The sequence below is a fragment of the Tachypleus tridentatus genome, chromosome 1 (assembly GCF_004210375.1).
Source record: "Tachypleus tridentatus isolate NWPU-2018 chromosome 1, ASM421037v1, whole genome shotgun sequence".
In the NCBI taxonomy this organism is placed as follows: Eukaryota; Metazoa; Arthropoda; class Merostomata; order Xiphosura; family Limulidae; genus Tachypleus; species Tachypleus tridentatus.
In genome coordinates, this window is record NC_134825.1 from 87,876,440 (window position 1) to 87,888,568 (window position 12,129).

General features: G+C 33.0%; 1 long non-coding RNA gene across 1 annotated transcript; it reads left to right on the forward strand.

The window, feature by feature from the left end:
- Positions 1-4,775: 4,775 nt before the first annotated feature.
- Positions 4,776-10,818, forward strand: LOC143252131 (uncharacterized). Its single transcript, XR_013028862.1, has 2 exons — positions 4,776-5,120; positions 10,437-10,818. It is a non-coding gene; the product is annotated as an uncharacterized LOC143252131 (long non-coding RNA).
- The last annotated feature ends 1,311 nt before the right edge of the window (positions 10,819-12,129 follow it).

Below are 12,129 nucleotides of genomic sequence, written 5' to 3' on the forward strand. Positions count from 1 at the left end.
GCAGCTTCACCTAAGAACAAAATTAAACTGTTTTTAGTTTTTATTATTCCGGTTAGATATAGCTAACTTACAGCCACAAAAGTAAAGAGTGAAAGGACTTAGGTATTGGTTAGCTCAAGCAATCTAGATTAGCAGTTTCTACCTCAAATTTTCAAAAGATTCATACTGGTAGGCGGTTATTATTCAATGCCAACTTTTAAATACAAATTTGCTAAATTTTATGAAATTATCCTAATGAAAGGGCAATTAGATTCTCGTAATATTAGCTTAGGCAATTAGCGTAAATAATGAAGTTTGATATGGTGGTACTGAATGCATGCGGCGGCTTATGATAAGAAACTGTTAATCTAAATTTCATGACGTTGTTATAAAGAAAATTATTAATACTATTTTAGAGAGGAAAAACTACCACCACATATTTCAAATAATCTAGTTGGTTCTGTAAATTATAGGTCTGTTCCGAATAATATGGTTGCGATTCTAAAGCTAATGTTTGTTACTATCGAGTGACATTTTTTTTACTCAGTGTGTTTTGTCGGTGTATAATTTAAAAAAAAAAGTCATTATATCTAATCAAAAACATCTTAGGTGTGAAAAAAACGTTAGGCCAAAAAAATGATTAAATGTGCGACTTAAAGGCGAACAAAGTGTTAGCTGTGCTTGTAGCATTGGTAAATTTTTACAGCAAATATTAATTCATTTGTTAGTCAGGACATGTTTTCGTTTTCTTATCATCATCATGATCCAAATTGAACAAAAAACCCGTCGTGAGTGAATATTTACTGTAAAATTATTGAAAATTATATAAGTTGAAAAATAACAATTTATAATAAAGATATTGTCTATTTAAGTATAGAAAATAATACCAATATTTTTAAATGGGAAATTCATAAAAAAGTACATTTATTGTTTTACAGAAAACTAACAAAAATAATTTTACAAACTATTAGAATATTACCACACCTTTAAAGAAATAAATCCAGTAAATGACAAGACCTTTATTGACGATAATATAATAATAAGTTCGAATAAACAAGAAGAGCAAAACCTTATTTACGGTATAAAATAAAAACTCTTTAAGAATATACTTAAACTAGTTTAACTTGGAAATAAATATTTTTTTAGAATACACGTTACCGGATTCTTTCTGAATTATATGAACATTAACGTAAGGTAAGAAATAGCAGTCATCCTGTTAAAAAATAAATGTTAAAGTTTTATGTATATAAAAGGAATTGGTAAAATCATAATTTCTAAACAAAATGAATTCTCATTAAAATACTTGGAGCATGAACATGTTAAAATCTCTATCAGTGTGGTTGTGGAAGTTTGAGCCCTGTACTTGTATAACTTTGTGGTAAGCCAGCATTTCTTAGTTGTTTGTTTGTTAAATTACAGCATTGAGCTGCTTTAAGGATATATGCGCTTGCCGTCCTTAATTTAGAAGTGATGCATCAGAGAGAAGACAGCTAGCTAGCTAGTCAACGCTACACACTGCCAACTTTTTTGTTACTTAAATCGAATAGTGGAGCTGATTGCCTCATTATAACATTCCTACGTTTGAAAGGTCGAGCGTGTTCGGTGGTTGCATTCTAACCCGCAACCCGTATAAACATTTCTTAATCTGTTTTCTCTGTGTAAAAAGTCAGCAAAATATGCAACTGCAGTCAACTGTAATAAGAAATATTTCATGGTTTAAGAACTTGTTTGTTGTCGATCTTCACGTAAAGCTAATCGATACTCATCTGTGCTGGTCATCCGTGTTTCTCAAATATTAGCCAACACCATCTACCATCTATTTGTGGGCTACTTTAATCAAATAGAGGGATTTGACCGTCACTTTTATAATGAACCCACGGCTCCAAATGGGGCAGTGAGGTTTTTTTTTTTTTTTTTACGGTAATGGAGCACGCTAGTCCCTGGGTCACGCTCAGACTTCGGCCTAAGAAAACATAAAATAATATACTTAGTGAATGTTTTTTGAAGAAATAAAAGCTGATGGAATAGGGCGAGGCTAGAATAAACAACTGACTTAAGATCCTAGTGACTTAGTGATAAGTCTCAGTGCTAATGACCCTTTGAAACATACCTATTTTGTTTATACAGTACAACAACCAAGTGAGTTACAATAATTGAAAATTCAATATAATTTGGATAGGGGATGGACCAGTAGATTGTACGCCCAGATTATGAACCTGAGAAGTCATGGTAACAGAAACGTTGCTCGGCCTTTGGGGCAGTAGATGTCTATATATATAATAGATCTGAGAGAAGTATACGTAGACTTTGTGGTGGATGATGCTCATTTATTATCTTCAGTATAGTGTATAAACTCAAATTTAGGGACGTCTATATGCAGATCCCGTGTATAGTTTTATGTGAAATTCAGAAACACAAAAATTGATACGACTGTTATTTGATAATAGAACATATATATATATGTGTGTGTGTGTGTGTGTTCTACCATCAAATATATATATATCAGTGTCAGATTCTCATAAGTACAGGTTATGTCCCTAAACAAAGCTATTTTATTTTACGTAACTTATCAGAAAAGTATAGCTCGAGAGGTACTTTATATATCTTACAGAAAATATGTGAACTCGCAAATATTAGTTAAACAGGTCCGCTAATAACAGGAGAGTCGAACAGAAAATTATGGATTAATCTGCATTTCAAAACTCGACTGCGTTTTACTGTATATGTGAAATAATGAGATTTGACATGTTTTGAATGGAACAAATATACGACCACAGTCGGTTATCTATTAGAAGGTGTTTAGTCCCACATATTTCGTAAACTCAGGATTGATATCCACAGAACTGAACCAAGAAAACACAAACTAAACGAAATGTATTTCTGTATACTTATATTTGTAGAATACACTGGTGGTTAAAAAGACCGGCACGTCGTTATTTTGATAGAATACTTTTTTTTCATGAAAAAAACGAAAAATTTATTTTGGGTATCTGTTAGTTCTTTTCCTGTTCTGTAGATGGCCTCCACCTCACCAGTGAAAAATCTTGAGCAGGGTTAGGTCCAGATATGTTCAAACGTAGTTTCAGGATAGAATCCCTGTAGTTTGACCTTGGTATCTCGTTAGGTCGTGTAAGGTTTTCTGACATGCTCATCTTTAAGTCTCGCGAGTTCTGCGTCTCGACACTTAGCAACTGCACCTGAACGCTGACTTTATTTTGTTGTTCGCGCAAATATGATTTTCGATTCTCTAAAGATAGGACTGAATAATAATTTACCCTTGAGCTTTACTAGGAACTTTGTTTGGCTCGTAAAAAAATGTCCGTGAATGAATAAACCAACTGTGCTCATGCTAGACAGCAACACGACCTTGAGATGCTCGCGCAAGACGGAGAATCTCGAGTATTAATGCTCTGAATGTTTCTGTCTATTATCCCTTTGTTCTGCCAATCATACTTCGGCCAATCCTTTTCAACGATCCACTGTAACTTATATGTCGACTTAAAACTATATAGTTAAAAACAATACGATGAATGGCTTCATTTACTGAATACATTTTTGTTTTAAAGTGTTTTGGAGATGTTAGAACAATAGAATGATTGTGTTTTAAAGTGTTTTGGAGATGTCAGAACAATAGAATGAAGCATCTTCTAGGTTTCTAAATCTCTGCCTTTCCGATGACACAAAGGTATATCTTCGGACATACAACGCTAGAAACTGGGTTTTGAAACCCGTAGTGAGAAAAGAACAAATAGACCTTTATGTAGCTATGTGCTTAACAACAAACAAACGATCTAAATCTCTCCCAAAATTAACCTTAAATGAATAAAACAAGAAGAGAATTTTGTGTTTAAATGATGATTGTACAGAATAACGTGAAATATTTAAGAGCGGGAAAGATAATTGGCATGTAATTTATAAACTTCTTATTACTTGACATAAAAAATCTCCTGCCGTCTGAGTCTGTTATGGGACATTTGCCAACTGGTGTAATTTCCTCTACAAACATCATTTACCTTGATTATTGATAGTTTTTATCAAGTTAATGAAAAAATGGTGAATAGTTTTGAAAAAAAAAACATCTTTTCATCTTATAGTGAGAGTGACATTTTTTTTGCAAAAGACGTTTTACCTCACTTTAATAATCCAAGTTATCATTGGGACATCAGAGTTTCCATTATAATTTCAGTCTAATACAGGTAAAAAAGGATGTACGTCGTGAACCTGTATTACCATTTCTTCTTTATCAGATTAGATAAATTCTGATCAGTTTCATCATGATATAATCTTTTAAAATGTGAACCGAGTGGAACTGATATATTTTCTTACTCTGAAGACATGTACTTATGTATTTTTATACTGGTATTTTATAAATGGAAATGCTAGACGCATCTACAGTGATTTATTAATACTGCTGTGCGTGTATAGTGATTTATCGGAACTACTGAAACTAAATGAATACTGATATTTCAGTGCTACTGTTAGTTCTTGTATAACGACTTTTCAGTGCTGCTGTTAGTTCTTGTATAACGACTTTTTAGTGCTGCTGTTAGTTCTTGTATAACAACGTTTCAGTGCTGCTGTTAGTTCTTGTATAACGACTTTTCAGTGCTGCTGTTAGTTCTTGTATAACGACTTTTTAGTGCTGCTGTTAGTTCTTGTATAACAACGTTTCAGTGCTGCTGTTAGTTCTTGTATAACGACTTTTCAGTGCTGCTGTTAGTTCTTGTATAACGACTTTTTAGTGCTGCTGTTAGTTCTTGTATAACGACTTTTCAGTGCTGCTGTTAGTTCTTGTATAACGACTTTTTAGTGCTGCTGTTAGTTCTTGTATAACGACTTTTCAGTGCTGCTGTTAGTTCTTGTATAATAATTTTTCAGTACTGTGTTACAAATGTATAATGGTTCGTCACTCGCTCAACTTGGACCTGCCCGTCGTCGTACGTAGTTACCCGTTCGTTTTCAGCATTTTGAGTCACAGTGAATAAAGATTTTACTCATCTTATTTAAACCGTCCAGACACTCCCTCATTCCCTCTACTTCCACACTAGTTTCCGAAATGAAAGTAAATACTTTCATACAGAATGTTCACTTACATCCCTGTATCGCAGTTATTTCTATCAAAAGAACCTGTCGGGAAATCAGTAAGTATGAGAATACTACATATATAGGGGGCTTTTCAATTGTGCGGTAGCAGTACGTACCACGACTTCTCAGTATTACACTTAATGTTATTAAATATAGATTTCTCAGTACTGGGGTTAATGCATAACAGTGATTTCTCAATAATACGTTAGGTTCATGTAAAGCAGCTTCTCAATACTGCAATTAATGTTTCTGTATAGTGGCTTCTCAATACAGCTGTTAATGCATCTATAGTAACGTTTCATTAGGGCAGTAGGTGCATAAACAGTACTCAGAACAAAAACACGAAACTACATTAAACTACCATCGTACACTAGTAATGTGACGACGTTTCCAGAATACCAGAAACTAAAAAATATATTCTTCTTTATTGTGTGGTATGCAAAAACGTTATAAAATATTAAATAGAAGAAACAGGCGTTAAAGACACAGATTTAGAGAGAATTACAGCATACCTCTAGTTACTGCAGGCGTTAAAGACAAGGTGTGCTGTAACTCTCTATTTACTGCAGGCGTTAAAGACACATGTAGAGAGAATTACAGCATACTTCTACTTACTGCAGACGTTAAAAAATAGATATAGAGAGAGTTACAGCATACCTCTATTTACTGCATACGTTAAAGACACAGATGTAGAAAGAATTACAGCATATTCCTTCTAGCTGCGGGAGTTGAAACAAAAGCTGCTTAATATTGTATTTAACATTTCATTTTCATCACTTACTTCCTCTTTTGGCAGGAAACGAAAAACTCTTTTTTCAAGTAGTTGATTTTCGGTGCTAAAACAGCGCATATTACATACAAGATGAGCAACACCAAGAACTATTTTTTTTTCTAAATAAAACTAGTCTATTTGAATAACTTTTAATGCCATACAAATTAAGCTATGAAGTTTTAGGAGTGTTTGAGTTGGTAACTCATGGATCTAGAAACAATTATAAGAATATTAGACGAGTTCTTTGAGAAGGAACGTTAAAATGTAATATTCACACCCACCTGGTATTTTAAATTCTGAGGTCTCACAGTTTGTATAATATTTGTTTTTATTTACCCTTGTTCAGGGTGAGTGATAAAGGGTTTGAATTCCCAAAAACCGGTATAACTCAGTGACAAGCGGTAAACAGAATGATTGATTAAGCTTCATATTCAATGTTGGTATTTTAAACAGCTCCTCTACTGAATAAGTTAAAATAATAAATTAGATCGCTTCAATGCTTTATATTCTTCAAGTCATATGTAAATATAAGTTCGCTGTGATGAGTAAACGATAACCAAAACGACTAGACATATAATTCATTACAAGCTTAGTATGAAACATCAAAGTTTGTATAAGAAATTCAGGGTTACTGCCAATTGAAAGTTTTTCAGCACAATTGATATTTATTCTGATTAAATGCGCAGCGTTTATTTTTACAATTAAGAAACACTGTCAGCAGTAAAGCATTTTAGGATACATGTTGTGGAGTTTGTGTCAGAACATCAGAAACAATATGAGACGCAAACGCCATCTTTTTTTCCAACTCATTTATTTTCTTAGGCATAAAAAATTAAACAGGTGACAAACCCAGAGCAGAAATTGACGTTACAACGAGGTATTGTAAAGTGATCTCCGCCACAATTGTCATCAAACCATGGAGTACTCAGGTTAGAGAAGGAAAAAAAAAAATTAAGGTTACATCACGTTTAAACTGTAAAACCAGTGAAAAAAAAATTAAAACATCTTAACGGAGCTCTACTATCACGCCTTCTTTTGAGGAAAATTGAGGAGGAGAGCTTTGAAACACGTAAGAAACCGTTAAAGTAAAAAAAACCACGCCTGACTAACAACAATTGGAGTTAATCCAAGAACAAATCCTGTTTAACGGTTTAGATCCGTTTAGTTGTTTGGATTTATTTTTTTTGTAGATTACTAACAGTACAGTTATAATAATGACTTATATGGGCGCGTAATGTTAAAAGTTTAAACAGACTATTAAATAACATACTAAGCATAGCTCTTCATTATATCATATTTATTTTCCACGCTGAGGAATTTGAAAGTACATGTAGTTTACGTGTTAGTGAAGGAATGTTCTGAAAATTTTGATTCTTCACTACGACATTTGAAATCACGGATTAAAACATGGCGAAAGCAGTTACTTATCTTGCTCAACTAATGTTATTATCCTCACGTGTGAACGTGCCTGTGTTTCAACGCGTTTATCTCAGAACTAATTAACCGATGTTGAGAGATGTCAATCAAAACAGCAGATAATGAACAAAATGTAACATACTCTGAGTAACGCAACAACAAAGTAATGAGGGCTATTACCTAGAATTCAATTACAGTGCAAACAAAATAACCATTCCATAGAGGGAGGAAGAGGTCAACGTTGGACCTTACCCTCCCGAGTACAAAACATGCACTTAATCTCAATGAAGAAGGTGTGTACAAAACTTTTACACAAGATGGGAATTTATTACGAAACAATCCTGGCCAAATTTGGTTCGGATCCAAATAAGAATCCTGACTATGGATCACTTTGAAACAGTTTTTATAATAAGGAGATAGGGCTTTTTCGCGGTCTTCAGTTAATAACACTGTAAAGTGTGATCGGGTTTGTATCACCTTTTATGAACACATTAATATTACTCTTGTTTTGATATGTATTTGAAGTTCCGTAAAATAATTTTATAATGAATTGCACTGTTTTTAGAGATGAAAAATATAAGAAATTCCATTAATCAAAGCATTATACAGCTATTCCATGTACTGTTTACTCTTGTCCTTTGATTTCACAAAAAGACAGAGATAAATTACCCTAATCCCTTATTATATCAGATAAATCTGTTTGAAAATAAACTAGGATCAAAAACACATTTTCAACGATTTTGGATAAAAACTGTGTTCAAGCTAAATAAAGGCAGGTTTATCTCCCTACATATTTTTCCTGTATTTTTATAAACCCCTGCCCTCTCAGGTAATTCTACTATAGTCTTGTAAGTATATATACTGTCTAATAATTCGACTTTATAGTTTTATAACCATATTTCAAAATACTTTTACGCTGAAGTTCTATAATCACACACTCTACACTTTTATAACAACATACATTAGAATATTTCCATATTTTTATCACCATATAATCCAGAATACTTCCACTCCGAGGCCCCGCATGGCCAAGTGGTTAAAACGCTCGACTCGTAATCTGAGGGTCGCGGGTTTGAATCCCCGTCGCACCAAATATGCTTACTCTTTCAGCCGTTGGGACGTTATAGTGTGACGGTCAATCCCACTATTCGTTGGTAAAAGAGTAGCCTAAGAGTTGGCGGTGGGTGGTTATGACTAGCTGTCTTCCCTCTAGTCTTACACTGTTAAATTAGGGACGGCTATCGCAGATAGCTCTCGTGTAGCTTTGCGTGAAATTCAAAAACAAACAAACTTCCACTCTGTAGTTTGATAATCACATGCTCCAGAATGCTTCCACTACGTAGTTTCGTAATTGTTTGTTTGTTTGTTTTGTCTAACGATAAAAAAATGTTAAAAGTTAAGAGATCATTTGCTAAACCTGGACACTCAAAAATGATTTAAAGTTTTATTTTTATTGTTAAATAAGATAAAATACTCATAACTCACATACTTTTAATTATTTCAAAAGTTAATTATAGAATACACAGAAAATAATTCCTTAAACAAATGAGTTATAATATAGTTGAAAAAAAAAGAGAGTATTACTTCAAACAACTAATAAATTTTACTGAACTCTTAATATGTGTCATGAAATTACTTTAAAAATAAATTCTTGGTGTATAGTTCATTTTACTTGTCCGGTTTCGTTTTTGAAATTGTTAGATACTTTTATATTTACATTTTTCTTTGTTTATTTATACGCAAAAAGCAACACAATAGGCTATCTTTATTGTGCTTACCTCGAGAACCAAAATACGAATTTTACAGGACAAGCCCTCAGACTTGCCGCTGAGCTTGTATGTAATGAAGAGATGCGCTTTATCCATCATTATTTAACAAATAATAATAACAGTAATAATGAAATTGTTTGGCGACTTGCAATCTTTCGTTTTATCGTCTTACACTCGAGCTGCGGGTTTTAATTTCAACATCAACATTAAATATTGTTCATGCTTATTTTTATTTAGTTTTGTAGTTTTACTTGTTTGGTCCAGTACTAAGCAAAAACATAAACATAATTTAGGTCCCGTGTTTAGGCAAACAAGTAGAAATGTTATCTATAAAACTAGTTTAAAATGTTTAATGGGCATTTTGGAAGCCGCATCTAAATATTAGCATTAAATATCTTATATCACTATTTGTGGTCCATACGGTTAAAATAGTATTTTAGTATGGCCTTCATATGCAACAACTAATTCTTGTAACTGATTTACCTACTTTAACCGGTTAATTTACACGCTTGTTGCAAAAGAGTAATAATAGCAAATTATTTTACACAATTAGTATTTTTATTTATAGCAAAGCTACTAAGGCTGGCTACCGACATCTCTATTGTGAGCTGCTGACAGAGGGAAGGCAGCCAATCAGAAGCTTTTTACCACGCACGCTAAGGGATTGGATATCTCGGTTATAATACACCCAAGATTTAAATAGTGGGCTTTTACATATCCATGTAATTAATTGTAGGGTATAAACCTTCGCTTTGCTCTACTTTTGCCTTAAGATCATTTTATGGCTCTAACTCTAACGTATATTTTCGACCTTCACTACTTTTAGTATAACCTCATATATACCTTTTCTTACATTTCTTGTATATGAACATAGTCTTACCTACAAAGTTTTCACGAGTATTGTGACAACATGCCATGTATTTACTTCTGTAGTTCGTGGAAGTTATGGAAGTTACGTTCATTTGACCAATCAGACATCTCTTGCTGACAGGCCATTAATGAACTAGTGGTTATTGTGATAGATTGGACGTTGAAAGGCACAAGATTCGGGCAGTGATATGCTACTGAACACGACCCGCACTTTCATATTTAGGGTGTTATGAAGGTGACAGTCGAGTAGCTGGATAGGTTGTAGACTCCTTTCTCTAGTCAGTATTTTTAGATTAGGAGTCGCTATGGCTAGGCTTTACTCCTGTACAGCATAAGGTATCGTTCAGATGACAAAACAGTTACCAATATCACTCATATCACATTATTTAGTGTATGCGATTCTAACGTAAGCTATTTTCTCGTACTTCATATCTGACATTATCTGTTGCGTCTGTTACAGTTTACACATGTTTATCACAAAACGTTTTGCCTGTGAAGCATTATTTGATGGATCTTTCATAAACTACGTTTTGTTTGTTTTCTAGAAAGTAGCATGACGCCGGATGGATGCCTTTAAATTTGAAAGTGAGCCAGGTGAATGACGTCATGCTATAGAGCGGATGAGAAGTAAAACGACAACATTGTTACCACTTTCTACTAGCCCTCGAGTTTTGTTCAAGAGAAACGTGGGTGTTAATAAGTGTCTGACGAACAATAAAATCAGTCACTTCACCTGGTGCACTAAGAGTGATAAAATAACTGAAAAATCTGTGAAGCGAAATAAAAATATAAACTGAGGAGGCTTCACACTCTAAAGTGAATTTAGTAATTACGGTTTTTTTATACAATATTGTTATTAACGTTTCAAATAAATAATTAATTGATTGGTTATCTCTTGATTGTATATAAAAATAATTAAATAGTAATTTGAGAAACAATAGAAATGACGTATTCTTCTCTTGACTTTTCTTTGTCAAATATAACACTATAATGGAATATTGAAATATATTTTACTCAATGTTGAATAATATTTAATGACTTGACCTGCTTTAATGTTTTTCTCTCGGTATCAAAGATCACAGTTAATGACATGATTTTGTATTCAATTAAGGAAAACAGCGAATTTGATCTTGCATTACAAATAACAAAGAACTAACGTGAAATAATAAATTAATTATAAATATGACGCAATAGTTTGAAAGGAAGAGCAGTGAACGTCGATTTTAAAAGAAAAAGTCTTTAACAAAATATTCTCCATTAACCATGATGATTAGAACTGCTAAATTAGGGACGGCTATTGCAGATAGCCCTCGTGCAGCTTTGCGTGAAATAAAAAAAAACAGACAAACACAGGCAAATACTTTGTTTTTGTATTTGAAATTATATTTAGAGATAGTTTTTTGAATTGGCAATACGTTTCTGAAAACTGTCACAATGAATTCTGAGTATGAACAATGGATATTGTGCACTATAGATATTGCGGTTTAATTGAACAATGGATATTGTGCACTATAGATATTGCGGTTTAATTGAACAATGGATATTGTGCACTATAGATATTGCGGTTTAATTGAACAATGGATATTGTGCACTATAGATATTGCGGTTTGATTGAACAATGGATATTGTGCAATATAGATATTGCGGTTTAATTGAACAATGGATATTGTGCACTATAGATATTGCGGTTTAATAGAAAAACTAGCCATTGAACTAAACAAATACATTTTCTTAGGTAATTGCCTCGAAAACCAGTTGTAAAAACATTATGACAACATAAGCCAGGTTATTTAGTTAACCTCACTTTGTTTTCGTTTCTTTTTAAACTTTGCCTCCCATTTTTATTCTCCATCCTTTCTATCCTTCCTGCTATCAACTTAGTAAAACATTTAGTTCTAGAAACATAATTGTATTCTGACTTAAAACACTGCGACATATCATATCATGGTGAAAAGCGTAAGTACTAGACTGGATGTTAATAATAAATGGAAAATTGCTGATACTATCATAGTATGTTGTGGCATTTCCAAAATATTAACAGCTTTCCAAGGTTCTCGGTTGGCATAACACTAAAGTTGATGACAAGCATAGAATAAATAAACATACAAATAATAGTAAAAATAATAATAAAACATTCATAAAGGCCATACTTTTGAAATTACTATTTTCGAGTCATGCGGTGAAAATATTACAGTTCCATGGCGTATCAAAGTGTGAGATAATGAGCGAATATATCAC